This window comes from Equus przewalskii, chromosome 14 (genome assembly GCF_037783145.1).
Source record: "Equus przewalskii isolate Varuska chromosome 14, EquPr2, whole genome shotgun sequence".
Classification (NCBI taxonomy): Eukaryota; Metazoa; Chordata; class Mammalia; order Perissodactyla; family Equidae; genus Equus; species Equus przewalskii.
This window is the reverse complement of record NC_091844.1, coordinates 70,562,999-70,578,630: the sequence shown is the minus strand read 5'-3', so window position 1 is coordinate 70,578,630 and position 15,632 is coordinate 70,562,999. Positions and strand designations below refer to the sequence as shown.

At 49.0% G+C, this 15,632-nt stretch overlaps 1 protein-coding gene across 2 annotated transcripts in view; it reads right to left on the bottom strand.

Moving 5' to 3' along the window:
• ADCY3 (adenylate cyclase 3) overlaps window positions 1-15,632 on the bottom strand; it is an 87,762-nt gene that overhangs the window by 32,156 nt on the left and 39,974 nt on the right. The gene's annotated exons all lie outside the window — the stretch shown is intronic.

Here is a 15,632-nt window from a genome sequence, read left to right as displayed (position 1 = left end):
GGGTGCTCCCGAGGACCGGGGATTCGGCCAAACTCCAGAGGTGGAAGCCTGGGGCGCTGAGACGTGGCTCCACACAAAGAAGGGAAGAAGGAGGGTAACCTGCTGCCTAGGGGCTCTCCCTGGCCCTACAGTGCTTTGATGGTTATCCTAAAAACCACCATAACAAAAGTCAAGGCCAGGACCCTCTTTGGGAAAAGAACCAAAGGAAGCCTGGAAAGAGAAAGAACAAGTCCTCAAAGTTTCTAGTAGGCTTTCTGGGTAGAGCAAAAAACTGCCCAGATCCTGGGAGAAGCCCCCAGGCCTACCCAGGTGGTGGGTCCGGGACTGGTGGGGGGGGGGCGGGGGGGGGCGGAGTCCTGGTCCCCGGGAGAAGAGGCCACAGCGGCCTGGGGCGGGATGCTCCGGGCTGGGCCTCCTCATCTGTACACAGTTATTTGCTGAGCTGCTCAGGCGAGCTGGGGGCCCTGGCCAGGGCGGTCTGTCCACAGGGCCCTGGCCAGACTCTGGGAAGGAAACGGTCAGGCCCCTTCTCCTCAGCGGAGCCTCACGGCAGACCTCACCTCTGTGCCAGCTCTGGACTGAGACAGGAAGGAGGCCAGCACCCTCCCAGGGGCCAGAGCCAGTACAGGCGACACTGATGAGGCATGCAGGAGTTAATTACAGCGGGGCGGCCAGCAGGCACTTGGATAAATGAGCTTGGCTCACGAGGAGCTAAGTTTCTACAACATCCTTGTAGAAGGGGCAGAGGAAGGGAGGCTGAAGTGGACAGAGAGCCCGGCAGTGCGCCATGGCTCTGTGTGTGGGGAGGGTGGGGTGAGCATGTGAAGTCTGCCTGTCTGTTTGAAGGATGTATGTGTCCTGTGTACACCCACGTGTGTCCTACATATGTGCTGTATGTACACACATACACAAACACACGTCACGACAACCCATCATAGGCCGTGAGCAGACCCACAACTGTCCGCAAACATGTCTGTTCTGGTCCTGATTTATCCAGATGCTTGGAGCTTCCAGGCCACGTAGAAGCCAAAAGGTCAGTGGATCCCACCAGGTGCCCAGCTGGGCCTGACAACCCGAGCAGAAGAGGCAGGAGAAGGAAGGAAAGGAAGAGTAGGACCCGGCCTGCTCGCCCTGGGAGGTCAGAGCCCAAACAGCTCCCTTCTCCCTGATGAGAAGACAAAGGACCACAAGGCGTGAAATCTGGAAACTCCAGCGCTGCCGTTTGTGTATGGAGCAGCAGCCGCCATTTAGACTAGGGGGCCCACACATGCTGCCCCCATCCAAAAGACATGGTCACAACCTCAGTCACTCAAAGAACAGTCACTGGTCATCCAGTCCCAGAGCTAAATGCTGGGAAGGTCAAAGGTAAACAGCACTCCCCAGAGCTCGGATGGGTAGGGCAGTCAAGTCACACGTGGAGTGACTGGTCCCGTGGGGCAGGAGTGCTTTGCTTTCTTCAGCCAAAGGCTGTGGGAGTTCAGAGGAGGGAGAGGCTGCGGAGCTCAAAACCAGCGTATCTTTAAACAAGACCCGCCAAGTGAAAACAGGCTCCAAGCCAGCAGCCCCAGAGCCTCCCAGGTTGACAGGCTCCAAGGGGGAAGCAGGCCCACACTTAATCCCAGTGTTGGGGGCGCCAGACCAACAAGTCTGCACCAGGCCATGTCATCTCGAATAGCACAGAAGCCACAGACCCAGGCGCAGCCCAGAACGCTCACCCTCCTCGAGCGGGAGAGAGGACTCTGAGCATGGGGGACTTCTGGTCACTTGTCTGGACTCCTGTGCAGTCCCCAGAGACAGGGCCACTGTGTGGGCCAAGGAGACTGCAATCTCAGGAGACAGCCATTTGGGCCCAAAGGTGGCCACGTGCGTGGTATCTGGAGCCCTCACCAAGAGGGCCTGGCACAGAGCAGGTGCTCCTTAGAGGGCTGGTGAGTTAATGAGCTGTCAGCTAGGAGACGTGGCCCAAGGGGCAAGCCATCACCCTCTAGCACAGCACTAACAGAACTTTCCGTGATCACAGAAATGGTCCATAATCTGTGCTGTCCAATATGGCACCACCAGCCAGCCACATGTAGCCACTGAGCACATGAAACGAGGCTAATGCAACAGAGGAAGTGATTTTTAGTTTTAATTAATTTTCATTTAAATAGCCACATACGGCTGGTGGCCACCGTATCGCACAGTGCAGCTCTAGAACACTTTAGCAACTAAGTCCAGGTCATGTGCCAGCTCTGAGGGACACAGCAGCTGATGGAGCACTGTGTTGAGGAGGATGCTGAGGTCGCATCTGTGATCAGTGGGATAAGTGCGGCAATGTCTGCTGTGGAAGCACAACACCCCTGCTTCCATCCTTGAGTAGAAGAGCAGCTCAATGCACCCCGGGCATGAGGGCCCAAGCCAGTTAGACAGAATGTCCACCTGTAAGGGGTTATGGTGGTTTGCCTTCACTCCCTTTGCCTCCTCCCAGTGAAGCAGTAAATCTCGCCAGTGCTTTTTCCAAATGCTGCTCCCACCTTCCTTTACTCTCTACCGCCACGGCCACCACTCCAGCCCAGCCCCCAGACCAGTTCTGGCTGGCCTCCTGACTCCATCCTTCCCACAGGACAGCACAGCATAGTTCTCAAATGAGGACTTTGTCCATCAACCTCCACCTCCACCCCCTACCCTCAGTCCTCACTAACCCCACCTCTGCTCCTCCCCCCAGATCAAGACCCCATTCTTCCAGCCACATACGTACCAGCTCCCCTCCCACTTCTGGAAAAGTCACCAGAGAATCCACATCCATCGTGTTTTTTAAATTTAACTCCAAACACACGTGTAAGTCTCCGCAGGTGGGCCCGCTGACGCCCCGCCTGCCTCCGCCTTCCCTCAGCTGTTCACACTCGCCCCGTGCTGCTCACTGATTTCCTTCTTGCTGTGTATCTAACAGTCACAGGATCGCAGCCTATCCCAGCCGTGGCCCCTGCCGGATCCTCTGTTTGCCACCGTCCCATGATGCTCCTGCCCGTTTGGGAACACACACCACATTCCCAACCACGCAGGCCAGGATAGAGGGCACTGGCTGAGATGCTGAGGCAGTCTCTAGAGTCGGGAATTTCCACCCGGTGCTTCCCTCTTTGCGCCCCTTAGCTGGCTTCCGGTAAGGCCCTGAGGGCCTTGGGGCAGAAGAGAGGGTGGGGGCAGGTCTGGGATATCTGTGGGGAGGAGCAATAAAGGTGACCTGAGATTTCCCGGGTGTGGTTTGGTTTCTAGCTTTCACTGAGCACCCCAGCATACTAGGAGGCACTGTCCTAGAGGGTCGGACAGCCTCACCCTGGCGGGGCCCATGGGGGTCTGCAAACGCAGGCACAGGCCCTCCAACCCGCAGACACGTGGTACGTGTTCAAAACAAGTCCCAGACATTGAGACCCCCAGTGTGTCCCCTCCAGCCCTCCATGAAAGCCTACGAGAGCCATCTCAGCCTTGTCCTGACACCCCCAGACCTGGGCCTCTCCCCATCTTCCCTGTCTCTGCAAACAGAACCCTGCCCTTCTAGCTGCTTCCAGGCTAAAATCCTTAGAGCCGTCGTTGACTTCCCATTCTCCCATCTCCCATTCCACCCAGCAGTAAATCCTCTGGGTTCTGCCTTCTAAACAATTCCAGAATCCTCGTCCCCCTCATCACCTCCATCCTGGTCTGAGCCACTATCCTCTCTCACTAAAATTACTGCATAGCTTCCAACTGGCTCCCTGCTTCCACTGTTGTCTCTTCTCCAGCAGCAGCCAGACTGATTCATTTGAAACCTACAACCCTCCAATATCTCCCGTCTCCCTCAGGGGAAAAGCCAAGGTCCTTACAAGGCCCTGTAGGATCTGATCTCCATCGCCTCCCTGCCTCACCTGCTACCTCTCATCCCTGCACTTCTGCTCCACTTGCACCAGCCACCTTGATGTCCTGTGAACATACCTCAGGGCCTTTGCGCTTACTGCTTGTCTCTCTGAACACTGCATGGCTCACACCCTCACTGCCTTCAGGTCTCTACTAAAATCTCACCTTATCAGAAAGCCTCCTCTGGCCACATGATATTAAGAGCAACCTCCCTTCACCCCGGGCACTCTCTGCTCCTTCCCTTGCTTTGTTTTTCTCCACTGCCCTTCCTCCCTCCCAACACAGCACAGACTCGCTTAGTATCTGTCTCCCCCATGAGAATCTGTTCTGCTCACAACATATCCCCAGTGCCTAGAGGAGTGCTTGAAATATCTGTGGCACGAATGCTCTCTTGTAGACATTTTGACAATCTTATCTGTTCCCACATCTCAGACAAAGAACTGGGGCTCAGAGAGCATAGTAACTGGTTCAAGGTCATGTGGCGAGTAAGTGGCCTCGCTGAGATATGAAAGCAAGTCTTACTGTGCACCCTGTGTTGGCAGATCTTTCCATATTCTAAAGCAGTTAGAAATATAAAGTTTTACATAGAATGTCCAAATTTTGAAAACTCTGAGCAGGTCAAACAAAACAGATACCGATAGGCCAGCCATGGTCCAGAGACCACTCACCTGATTCTCCTAGTTGGCGGATCTCCCAAACAGAAGCCCTCGCCAGGAGGAAGGGACTGAGTGCCGACTCTGATCCTGGGCTTGTCATGATGATTAAATGAGATAATCCAGGAGAAACAGCCAGGGGCTTGGCACAAAGTAAGCTTTCAATAAACCATCCCTCTAACTACAGAAAACTTCATTCCGACAGCCAGATGAGGGTGGGGGTGCACCACAACCCTGGCCACACCGGACCCAGACGGTAGACTCTACAGCTGTTTGGAGAGAAGAATGCTGGAGGATGGGACAAGGGCTCAGGAGCCTCCAGAGCCCAGCAGGGACCCAGAGCGGCAGCCACACAGCCCATCACCACCAGTGCCCGCCTCTCCCTGACAGCAAACGCCCTCCCACTGCCAGGAGCCCTCTGTGGCTCTGGAACAACCTGTCCTCTGTGGGCCCACCATCTGCGTTACCTAAAATGTGCACTTGTGTCCCTAAGTCCTGTAATGCTGGAATGAAGGATGTTCTATGAAATCCAAGAGGGGCACTAATGCAAGAGGAAAGCAACAGAGGCACCAATGCCTACTTCACACCATGGGAAATTTACCTGGTGACTCTTCTCAAACCAAGAGGCATTCAAGCCTAAAATAAAAACTAAAAAATGTCAAGACAGACTCATAGGTGGTTCTGAGACAAAGTTAAGACAGCAAGATCTTTCGAGGCTGCCAGGGGCGTTCCTCTGAAGCTCGCATCAAGCAGATGATGGGTTTGCCCCCCCAACATCAGGTGCTGGTAACCTGGCCACGCAAGGAGGAAAAGGCAGGGCCGCTAGGAAGCACGCTCCTCTGGCCCATCCCCGCCGCCCCTCCCCCTCTCACTAGTCCCCAGGAGGCAGGTCTCCAGCCCGACCCTCACTGCTGCTGGACAACAGGGGCACTTTGAGGGCTGACACTTGAAGTCCAACCCCAGGCCAGGAGGCAGCTGGCCCCTCCCTCTCTCTGTCGCCCTGACTCCCCTCTCCCTGCCAACCTCTGGAGAGAAGAGGGCTCAAGGTTGAGATCACTCCAGGCTTTCTCACAGCAAAAGGTCTCGAAGGGAGGAGTGAGGCAGGCTCGGGCAGAGGTCAGAGGAGGGACATTCAGGGAGGTAGGGAACTAAAGCTGAGCTTAGGAAGTGGCAGCATTCCAGAGTCCCAAGCTCTGGGGCTCCCAGGAGAGAGGGCTGACTCTCACAGTAAATGAGTGGTTCTTCCCTCAGAGACCGGCTCCAGGGCAGGAGGTCACCCACTTAGGGAAAGACTGGCACAAAGGAGAAACGCTGCCCGGTCACAGGTGACCTGGGTGCTGGCTGTAGTAGAAGGCGGGGCAGTGAAGCGGCTGCTGTCTGTGCATCGCCCCCCAACTGAATGGAGAGCCAGCCAGCACCCACCTACACCACGTTCCCAGGGCACCACAGAGGGAGACAACCCAGCCCGCTGGCTCTCACGGGGCTGGGTACCCGTCTGTGGTGCTCTGCATGGTCAGGCCTGGGCTCTCCGCCAGATGCCAGGGTCCCAGCTTCCTCCCCTCTGAAGGGGGGACCAAAGGCAGCCCTCTCTCCCCTGAATGAGGACAAGGCTGGTGGACCTAACGGAACATGATCTGAAGAAAGTGCAGGCCTCTCTCGGCCACCTCCGCTGTCGTCCCTCCATCTTCCCCCACATCCTCCTTCGACCACGTCCCACTTCCTGGGAAGTAATTCTGAGTATGTGATCCAGAAAGGCTCAGAATTCTGAGGGTTGGACCTGCCAACAGGTGTGTACGGGGTGGATTTCTTGGATGGCTGCTGTTGCCAGGTGGCAGTTGGGGAGCTTAGCAACCCTCAAGGTCCCCAACTAAATCCTGGAGTATGGTCACGTGGGAATGAAGAAAAACGACTCCAGTTCCTTCCTCTGGGCCTCCTGCTCTACCCTCACAGGCCCGTGGAGCTGAGGGGAGGCCGGAGCGAGGCCTGAAGTCCACCTCGGCAGCCCTGGGTCACAGGGAAATGCCATCGGACTGGGGAAAGGGTTAGATATGTGCTCGGTTGATGCAAAGGGAGCCCCTCGCATGCCAGGGTCACACACATAGAGCTTTAAATCCGCAAGACCTCACAGCCCCCAGGCCCCACCCCTACCTGCAGGGGCGGAAACAGCCAAGGGGACTGGAATCCGAGGCCCCACCCACTCTTCATTACCCACGTGCTCCCTTACCTCACGCGTCCTTCACCAGCCAGGCACACACACCCACCGACGAAGCAGAGGGGAGGCCTGCCCGCGAGGCCCAGGGCTGCCTCGTACCTTCCCAGGGGACGATGGCCACCCATCGGGAGTTGTCCACTATTAGCAGGAGGCTGGTCATCCTCACAAAGGAGACGACAACCTCCCAGGTGACAGCAGCAGAGGGAAAGGAAGGAGAGGATCCAGGATCGGATCCCTGGCACCAGCTCACCCCAGCCTCATCGTCTAGCTGAGGCGGACAAGGCCCAGAGAGGAGCCTGTGCGGGTGGAGGCCACACAGCTGGGAGGCAGACTCCCCCACCTCCCCACTGCATTTCCCCCCAAGGCAGTTTAGAAAATAAGATAAAACGTGAGACATGGACCCTGACAACTGAACTCTGAAAGGAGGCCTCCTCTGCAAAGGATATACTGAGAATTTTTTTTTAATTGGGAATATTTTTTAAAAGGCATTTAAAAGCTATGAGTACACGGGGGGCCTGATGTGGCACTGACCTCAACCGGCTCCTTAAACAGAAGCCACGTCCCAACCAGCTCCTGTTTCCTCTCCTGCTAGAACTTTCTACAGCTCCTTCCAAAGTGATTTGACGTCCATGACCTCATTTGTATTCTCAAGAGGGCTTTCATGGGAGGAAAGTGAAGTGGACAGAGCAGCCTCCACCAGCCTGCACTCGGCTCTGAACACAGCCCCGCGGACGACCCCGGGACGTAAAACCAGTCCAGAGGCCATGCCGCTCAAAAGGTCGGCCCCGATGCCCAGGGATGAGCTCCCTCCGTCCCCGCGGGAACCCTCCTAACTGGAACCGTGGGGAAAGGGGTACCCGCCCCAGCCGTCCTCCTCCACGCCCCTCCTTCAGCCAGTGTCCCCAGGGGCTGGGGCCGGCGTGACCGCAGCTAATAGCACTGAAGGGCTTCGCGGTTTCTGGGCTCATCTCAGTGCCCTTATTTCAAGTGATTCCCGAACAACCCCATGACACTGGTATTATTGTGAATCCCAATTTTTCACAAGACTAAACTGAAGACAGAGAGGCAAAGTGCCACCGTCACACAGAGAGAAGGTGGGAAACCAGGTCTCACTGTCCCCCAAAACGCTGGCGGAGATGCAAACCCAAAGTCCAAGCTCGCCAGGGGGTGTTCGCTGGCTGGCGCAGGCTCCGACTCCAGTGTTGGTCACAGCGAGGGGAACGCACAGGACAATGCTGTGGGCCAGGATCCCGGTCCTCGGTCCTTATGGGCCAGGACAGGAGACTGCTGCTCTGGGCTGTCCCAAAGCGCAGCAGCTGCCTTTCTGTCTGGGTTTAAAAATCAAGCTTGGGTATGGGGTTTTCTTTTGGAGTGATGAAAATGTTTTGGAACTAGATAGAGGTGTTGGCTACACAACACTGGGAATGTACCAAACTATACACTTTTATATGGTTAATGTTATGTTACGTGAATTTCACCTCAATAAAAATGAAAAAAAAAAGGCAAACCTGAAAGCCTTTTCTAACAGAGAACCCAATTTAACACATCATATTTCTTAAAAATTATTTTTAAAAGAAACCTCCAGATTATGGGAGGTTTTAGTGCTCTTTCCTATACTTCCCTGTATCTTCAATTTATCCAATAACAATAATACGATGGTAGGCAGTTTAAGTACGTACTAGTTAGCACTGTGCTAAATAAACACTTTACATTTAGCTTCCATAATAAACATATGACAGGCAGAAGACTCGATTATCTGGTTGTTAACTGCTATGCTTAATTGCTATATATGAGAATAAGGCGTTACTTATAATCAGGATAACTCCCTTTCAAAACATAGAAGAAAAAAGACTTGATGGAATATGCCTCTGTCAGTATTTTTTCTCTCTACACTCATGCATCATTTAATGATGGGGAAACATTCTGAGAAAAGCATCGTTAAGTGATTTTGTCATTGTGCGAACACCATAGAGCGCACTTCCACAGACCTAGGTGGTATAGTCTGCTACACACGTAGGCCGTGTGGTGCTAATCATATGGGACCATCGTATATGTGGTCCATCGTTGACTGAAACGTCATTATGTGGCGCATGACGGTACTGTTATTATTGTGCACCTATTTTATGATAAATTGATGATATGATGCCCTTCATAATGTTCATAGGATGCTGTCTTGTTAAATAAAGACTCAAAGTGCTGCTAAGGGCCATAGATCTGATTTTGTTTTGAAATCAAGTGTTTTCAGTAGCTTGGCCACCTTTGTGATTAGATCAGAGAGAGGTGTATACTCTAGCACCAGACTCCATGCTAGGCAGATGTAAATCTCTCTTGGTTGAATAAATATTGATGAAAAAAAATATTCGTTCTCTCAGGAATGATAATAATGGAAGTGTTTTTCCTGGCAATTTTTCTAAATGAGGGCAGTAGTGGTAACGGTAATGCCTTTTATTCTGACTAATACATACCAGCAAGGAAATGGGGAGTAAGGGAGGGGAGAAGAATTTTACCAAATATTGTACAATATAGGCTAAAACAGAAAAGAAACTCTTCCAAATCTCTGTTTACCTGGCTGTGACTTGAGCAAATGAGCACAGAGCAGGCACCAGCTCACAGGGCGGTACCACTGCCTTGGGGCCTGTTCCCTGTGGCTGAGGTTTTCAAACAGGCGTCCTTGGAGGAGCTACAGGGGTTCCAAAAGCAAAGAAGTATTTTCCAGACAAACAAGGAAAACTTCAGTGCCTAAGTGCAGTCTTATTCATGGCTGGGAGGAGTGTAAATTGTTTGAACCTCCACATGGGACAATTCGGTGATACTTATCAACGTTAAAAATGCACATGCCTACTTCCTCACAAAGTTAAACAGAACTCTCATATGACCAAGCAATTCCACTTCTGGGTATATACCCCCAAGAACTGGAAAGGAGGGACTCAAACAGATACTTGTACACCAATGTTCAGAGCGGCGTTATTCCCAATAGCTAAAAGGTGGAGACAAACCAAGGGCCCATAAACAGATGAATGGACAAACAAAATGTGGTATATACACACAGTGGAATATTATTCAACCTTAAAAAGGAATGAAATTCTGATACCTGCTACAACATGGATGAACCCTGAAGACATTAGGCTAAGTGAAATAAGCCAGTCACAAAAGGACAGACGTTGTATGACTCCACTTATATCAGGTACCTAGAACAGGCAACTTCATCAAGATAGAAAGTAGACTAGTGATTGCCAGGGGCTGAGGGAGGGGGTGGGGAGTGAGTGTTTAATGGGGACAGAGTTTCTGTTTGGGACGATGGAAAAGTTCTGGAAATGGATAGTGGTCATGGTGGCACAACGCTGTGAGTGTACTTAATGTCATTAAACTGTACACTGAAAAATGGTAAACTTTATGCTACGTATATTTTACCACAGCAAACATATGTACGTATAATTTTTAAAATGCACATGCCCTTTGACTCAGCAATTCCCACTTCTAGGTTTTTAGCCTTCAAATATACTTGCACATGTATGACATGGTGTCCCTATAAAGATATCTATTACATCAATGTTTGCAGTAGCAAAAGGTTGGAAATAACCTAAATGTCTACCTATAGGAGCCCAATTAAATAAGTTATGTTACTTCTCTCTAATGGAAGACAATACAGTCATTAAAAGGATGAGGCAATGCAATATGGACTCAGAACCCTCTCTAGGATAGTAGGTGAAAAGATGGAGTATAGAAGAGTGAACATACTACCATCTGTGTGTGTGTGAGAAGTCTCTATACACAGATCCGGAAATGAGTAGATACCTCTGAAAGGGTACACAAGAAAGAGGACAGTAGTTGTCTGAGGGATGAGGAAGTAGATGGCTATGCAGGGGCAAGGTTATTTCCCAGGGGATATCCTTTTCCACACCTTTACAATTTTATACCATGTACACTTTTAGCTATTCAAAAATAACTTCAAAAATTTTTAAATAATGTCCAACTTTTGCTCCTTGCTACGATAGAGGAGCTTATATCAGACAAACCTTTTAGCTAAGAACAACTATAAAAGCTGGATAAAATACAGTCATGCTCTGCATAATGATGTTTCAGTCAATGATGGACCACATATATGACAGCGATCCCATAAGATTAGTACCATATAGCATAGGCGTGTAGTAGGCTATGCCATCTAGGTCTGTGTAAGTACACCCTGCGATGTTTGCACAACAAGCAAATCACTTAACGATGCATTTCTCAGAATGTATCCTCATCATTAAGCGGCATGTGACTCTACAAAAGGACAGCTATCTGAAGGCAATGGGAAACAACCGAGGCAGCCAGGACTGGAGGGGACAAGACTGGTGAGAGAAGAGAAACACATTTAACTGAGCCCAACACACTCTGCCACTTTTTCCCCTTGAGACCAAGCTTGAGAAGCTGACCAGAGAGCAACGGCTAGAGCTTTCCAGGAGCTGGAGGAACAAGGAATGGCAAGCAAGGATTCCAAGGCAGAGGAGAGGAGAGAGATCCTGGAGAGAAGGGAACCATAGACAAGTGAGCCTGATTTTCTCTACAGTAATCTCCTCGAGGCATTTGCCGATCCCTCAGCTGCATGGGGCAAGAGACCAAGAATCCAAGCTCAAAGTGACAGCCAAGAGGCTAAACTCCAAGCAGAGTTTTGGCAGTCTCATAATGCCGGGCAGTTCAGAGTTCTTCAAAAGGAGGAGCAGTTTTTCAGTTAAGACCCCTAAAGGGCTATTTCCTAACAGGAAGCACAGAACAGAAACAGACCAGCTCTCAGACTAAAACCCAGCCTGAAATCTTCTCAACCCCACGCTGGATCAACGGGAGCTGCCCCTACCCTCACCGTCTGCCTCAAGAAACGTAAATCTTCTCTGGAGAGACACATCATTCAGGGCCACGACTGTTTTCCACACACAATATGCAGTGCTTAATAAAAAAAAGTCTAGGATGCCACGAGACAGAACAAAAATCAATAGAGAAAAGGAGCCCCATCGGTATTCCAGATATTATGGTTGTCAGAGACTTTAAAATAAATGTTTAAGATGTTCCAAAAAATAGATGACAAAATGGAGAACTCAACAAGAGAACTAGAATCTATTTTTTAAAATCAAACGGAAATTCTAAAACTCAAAAAAAATACAACACTAAAATTAAGGATTCAATAGATGAGCTCAAGCATTGATTTGACAAAGCAGAAGAGAGGATTAGTAGACTGAAAGTTAGGTCAGTAATGTTTGAGTCTGAAGCACAGAAAGAAAAAGAAGGAAGATTCAGGGAACACGGCAAAAATGTCTGATGAGGGTACCTAGAGTCCTAGAAGGAAAGGGGAGAATGAATGAGGCAGAAGCAACAAAAAGATACAGGCTGAAAAATTTCAAAACTGATGAAAGACATCAAGCCACCAATTCAAGATGCTCTTGAATACCAAGCAGGGTAACTACGAAGAGAACGCCAAGGCACATCACTGCAAAACTGAAAACCAAAGACAAAGAGAAAACTGTAAACGCAGCTAGAAGAAAAATACGCAGCACTTTACAAGGAGCAACAGTACGTCTGACAGCTGGCATGTCAACGATAGAAGCCAGAGGATAACGGAATGACACCTGCCAAAGGCTGAAAGTAAAAACTCGGCAACCTAACATTCTATATCCGACAAAAAGTGACTTTCAAAATTGAAAGCAAAATAAACAGACTTCCAGCAATGAGAAATGGAGAGAATTTACTGCTAACAGACCTCATGAAAAGTAAAACTAAAGGGAACTCTTCAAAAAGATGGAAGCACAGAAATGAGGAAGGAATGGAGCTCAACTAAGAGGGTAAATGAAGTAATGAATATTAACTGTGTAAAACTAGAATAATAATGTCTTGTGGGGCTTAAAATATATGTTGAATTGAACACATTACAATAGCCAGAAAGTGTTGAGGGGGGGAATAGAGGTTGTAAGGTCCTTGAATTGTGACCAGAGGTAAAAGTAGTGATTTGGGGTAGATGCAAACGTGTCATAATTGGCATTATTTCTTTTTTGAAAGATATTCTGCAGAATACACATTATCCTCAAGTGCATCAAAACCGATCGCATGCATGTACACCTCAAACTGTATGTCAATTATACTTCAATAAAAAACTCACGCGCCAGGTCAAAAGTCAAGCGCCAACAAATTTCAAAGGATTGAAATCATACAGAGTATGTTCTCTGATCACAGTAGAATTAAGCTAAAAATCAATAATAAAAAGATAACTCCGAAGCATTCCCCAGATATTTGAATATTAATTAACGTACTCCTAAATGGCACATGGATCAAAGGCATCTCAAAAGAATTTAGAAAATAGTTGGAACTAAGTGACAAGGGACATATGAAATATGAAAACTTGTGGAATACAGCTAAAGCAATGTAATGAGAGGAACCTATAGCATTAAATGCATGTTTTAGAAAAGAAATGCTGAAAATTAGTCACTTAAGTCCCATCCCAAGAATGTAAAAAAGAACACCAAATTAACCCCAAAGTAGAAGAAAGAAAACTACCAAGTTAAAAGCATAAGTTAATGAAATATAGAAATGTACGAAGAAAGCACCATAAAAGGTGTTTCACTGAAAAGGCTAAAACATTACTAAACCTTAGCAAGACAGAGTAAGAAAAATAAAAAACAGAAAGTACAAATTATCAATATCAGTACTGAAAAAAGGAACTTCACTACAAAGCCCATAGACAATAAAAGACAAAGAGAAAATACGATGAACATTATGTTAAAAATTTGAAAATTTAGATGAAATGGACAAAAGTTCCCGAAAAAACAAAAATCTTCTAAAATTTATACAAAAAGAAATACAGAACCTTCTATCTGTGAAGGAAATTGAATCTTCTCATAAGGAAAACTCTGGACCCATAGGGCCTCACTAGTGAATTCTTCTAAACATTTAAGGAACAACCCAAATCTTGCTCAAACTCTTCCAGAGACTGCAGAGGGAACACTTCTGAAATTATTTCACAAGTCTGGCATAACCATGAGACCCAAACTTGTCAAGAACATGGAAGGAAAGTAAAACAGCAAGCAGATTTTTCTTGTCCACAGTCACAGAAGTCCTAAGGAAAATACGAGCAAATTGAAACTCATGGTGGCAGAATTCCGGCCCTCCCAATGGTAACAGTGCTTTGCTCATTCCCAGAGGGATTCACACGTGTTATCCCTTTTTACCCAAAGGTTTTATTATCATCTACACTTTATATATAGGGAAACTGAGGCCCAAAGAGGTAAAGGAACTAGCTCAAGGTCACACTCAGGCTAGAGCTGGGCTAGACAAATTCATTCCACTTGACGCACATTTACAGACACCTGCCGCGTACCCAGCTAGGCCTGGGATGGACGTCTGGGCCTGTCCTCTCCAGCACTGCCTTCTGCCTTCCTGGAGTTCTTACCCCTGGGCCCAGTGTGCTCTGCTGCCACAGCGCTGGGGCAGGTAACACAGGAGCAGCAGCGTGGCCTGGGCAGGCTGCCGGCGCCCCCTGGCTGCTCCACGTTGCTCGGGAGGCTGGGAGCACACACAGGGGCCCTCTCTGCCAGTCCCCAGGCTCCCTGCGCTGACCCTGCCCTGAGGGAACATAAGGCACTGGGCGTGAGACAGCGGGCCTCACAGCCTGTGCACTGCGCCCTGACTATCATCATTTCCAAGCTCTACAAAACACTTCTGTCTGTGTTTCTCATTTGACCCTCAGGGAACCCTGCAAGATGAGTTATCAATACCCCCACTTTGACTAGCAATACCCCCACTTTGGAGTATCAATACCCTCACTTTGAAGTATCAATACCCCTACTTTGCAAATGAGGAAAGTGAGGCTCCAAGGGGTGGATAACTTGTTTAAATTATCTACGCAGAGAATACCAGAGCCAGGGTGAGACACAGGGCCTTCCTCACCACCCCAGGAGGCCCCCATCAAGTACTGTTCAGTGTGATGGAAGACGTCCTGGATTATATGACACGAGACAGACAAGATCGACACAGACGCATATGCTGAAAACTGCACCAAAACTGTATCAAAAAGAACTCCCCAGCCTAGCTAAGCAGTAACACATGTATTTTTTTTTTAATGTAAAGAACCCAAAGGGATGTCTTCACAGTACAAGACATCAGATACAAACAAGACAGTATAAAAACACAGAAATTGAAGAATGCCTTTCAAGGGACCCAATAAAGACATAAAGCGGGATTCTTTAAAAACATGCAGCCACAGCAGCCCCTCAGGAAGCACATGATGCAGAAGGGGGCAAATACGATGAGCTGCTGAGCCTGGCTCTTTGTCATAACGGAGGCAGGGAGATTCCTTTTCCAAAACTTGCCTTTTGAAAGAGATGAGTCCAAGGCCCAGCTCAGAAGCTTCTAGATCTCATTGGCAAACAGAAAGAGAAAAAACATCCCCAGGACAGAGGAAGCTGGGACCCATCAGCTAAACGACTCATTGTGTGCCTTCAAATAGCACCGTCTAAAAAATGTGAGGCCCGCCAAGGGAAGCCCCCGGCTGAGGGTTCCAGAGAGGCCCCCAAAACAATGACTCCGTCCACCTGAGTTGCAGGGTCCATGGAAACAGCAATTTTAGAGAACCCAGAGCAAACAGCACCACCTGAACACAAATAACATGGTACCCAGAGCAGAGAATCATATTTTCAACCTATGGAGTTTGTCTGTGAAGAAGAAAGAAACTTATGGACAACAGGAAATTGGTGGATGTCATTTCTGGGGACCTTCAAAAAGCATTTGAGATGAATCCAGACCAAAAACTATTTAAAAGACTGAGTCACATGAGAACCAAGAGGTTCCGTGGTAGATCAGGCTGGAGTAAAGCCATTGAGCAAAGAGCAGGGACAGCAAGAACTTCTCTCGATGGAAACATGGAAAGAGTAGGGTCC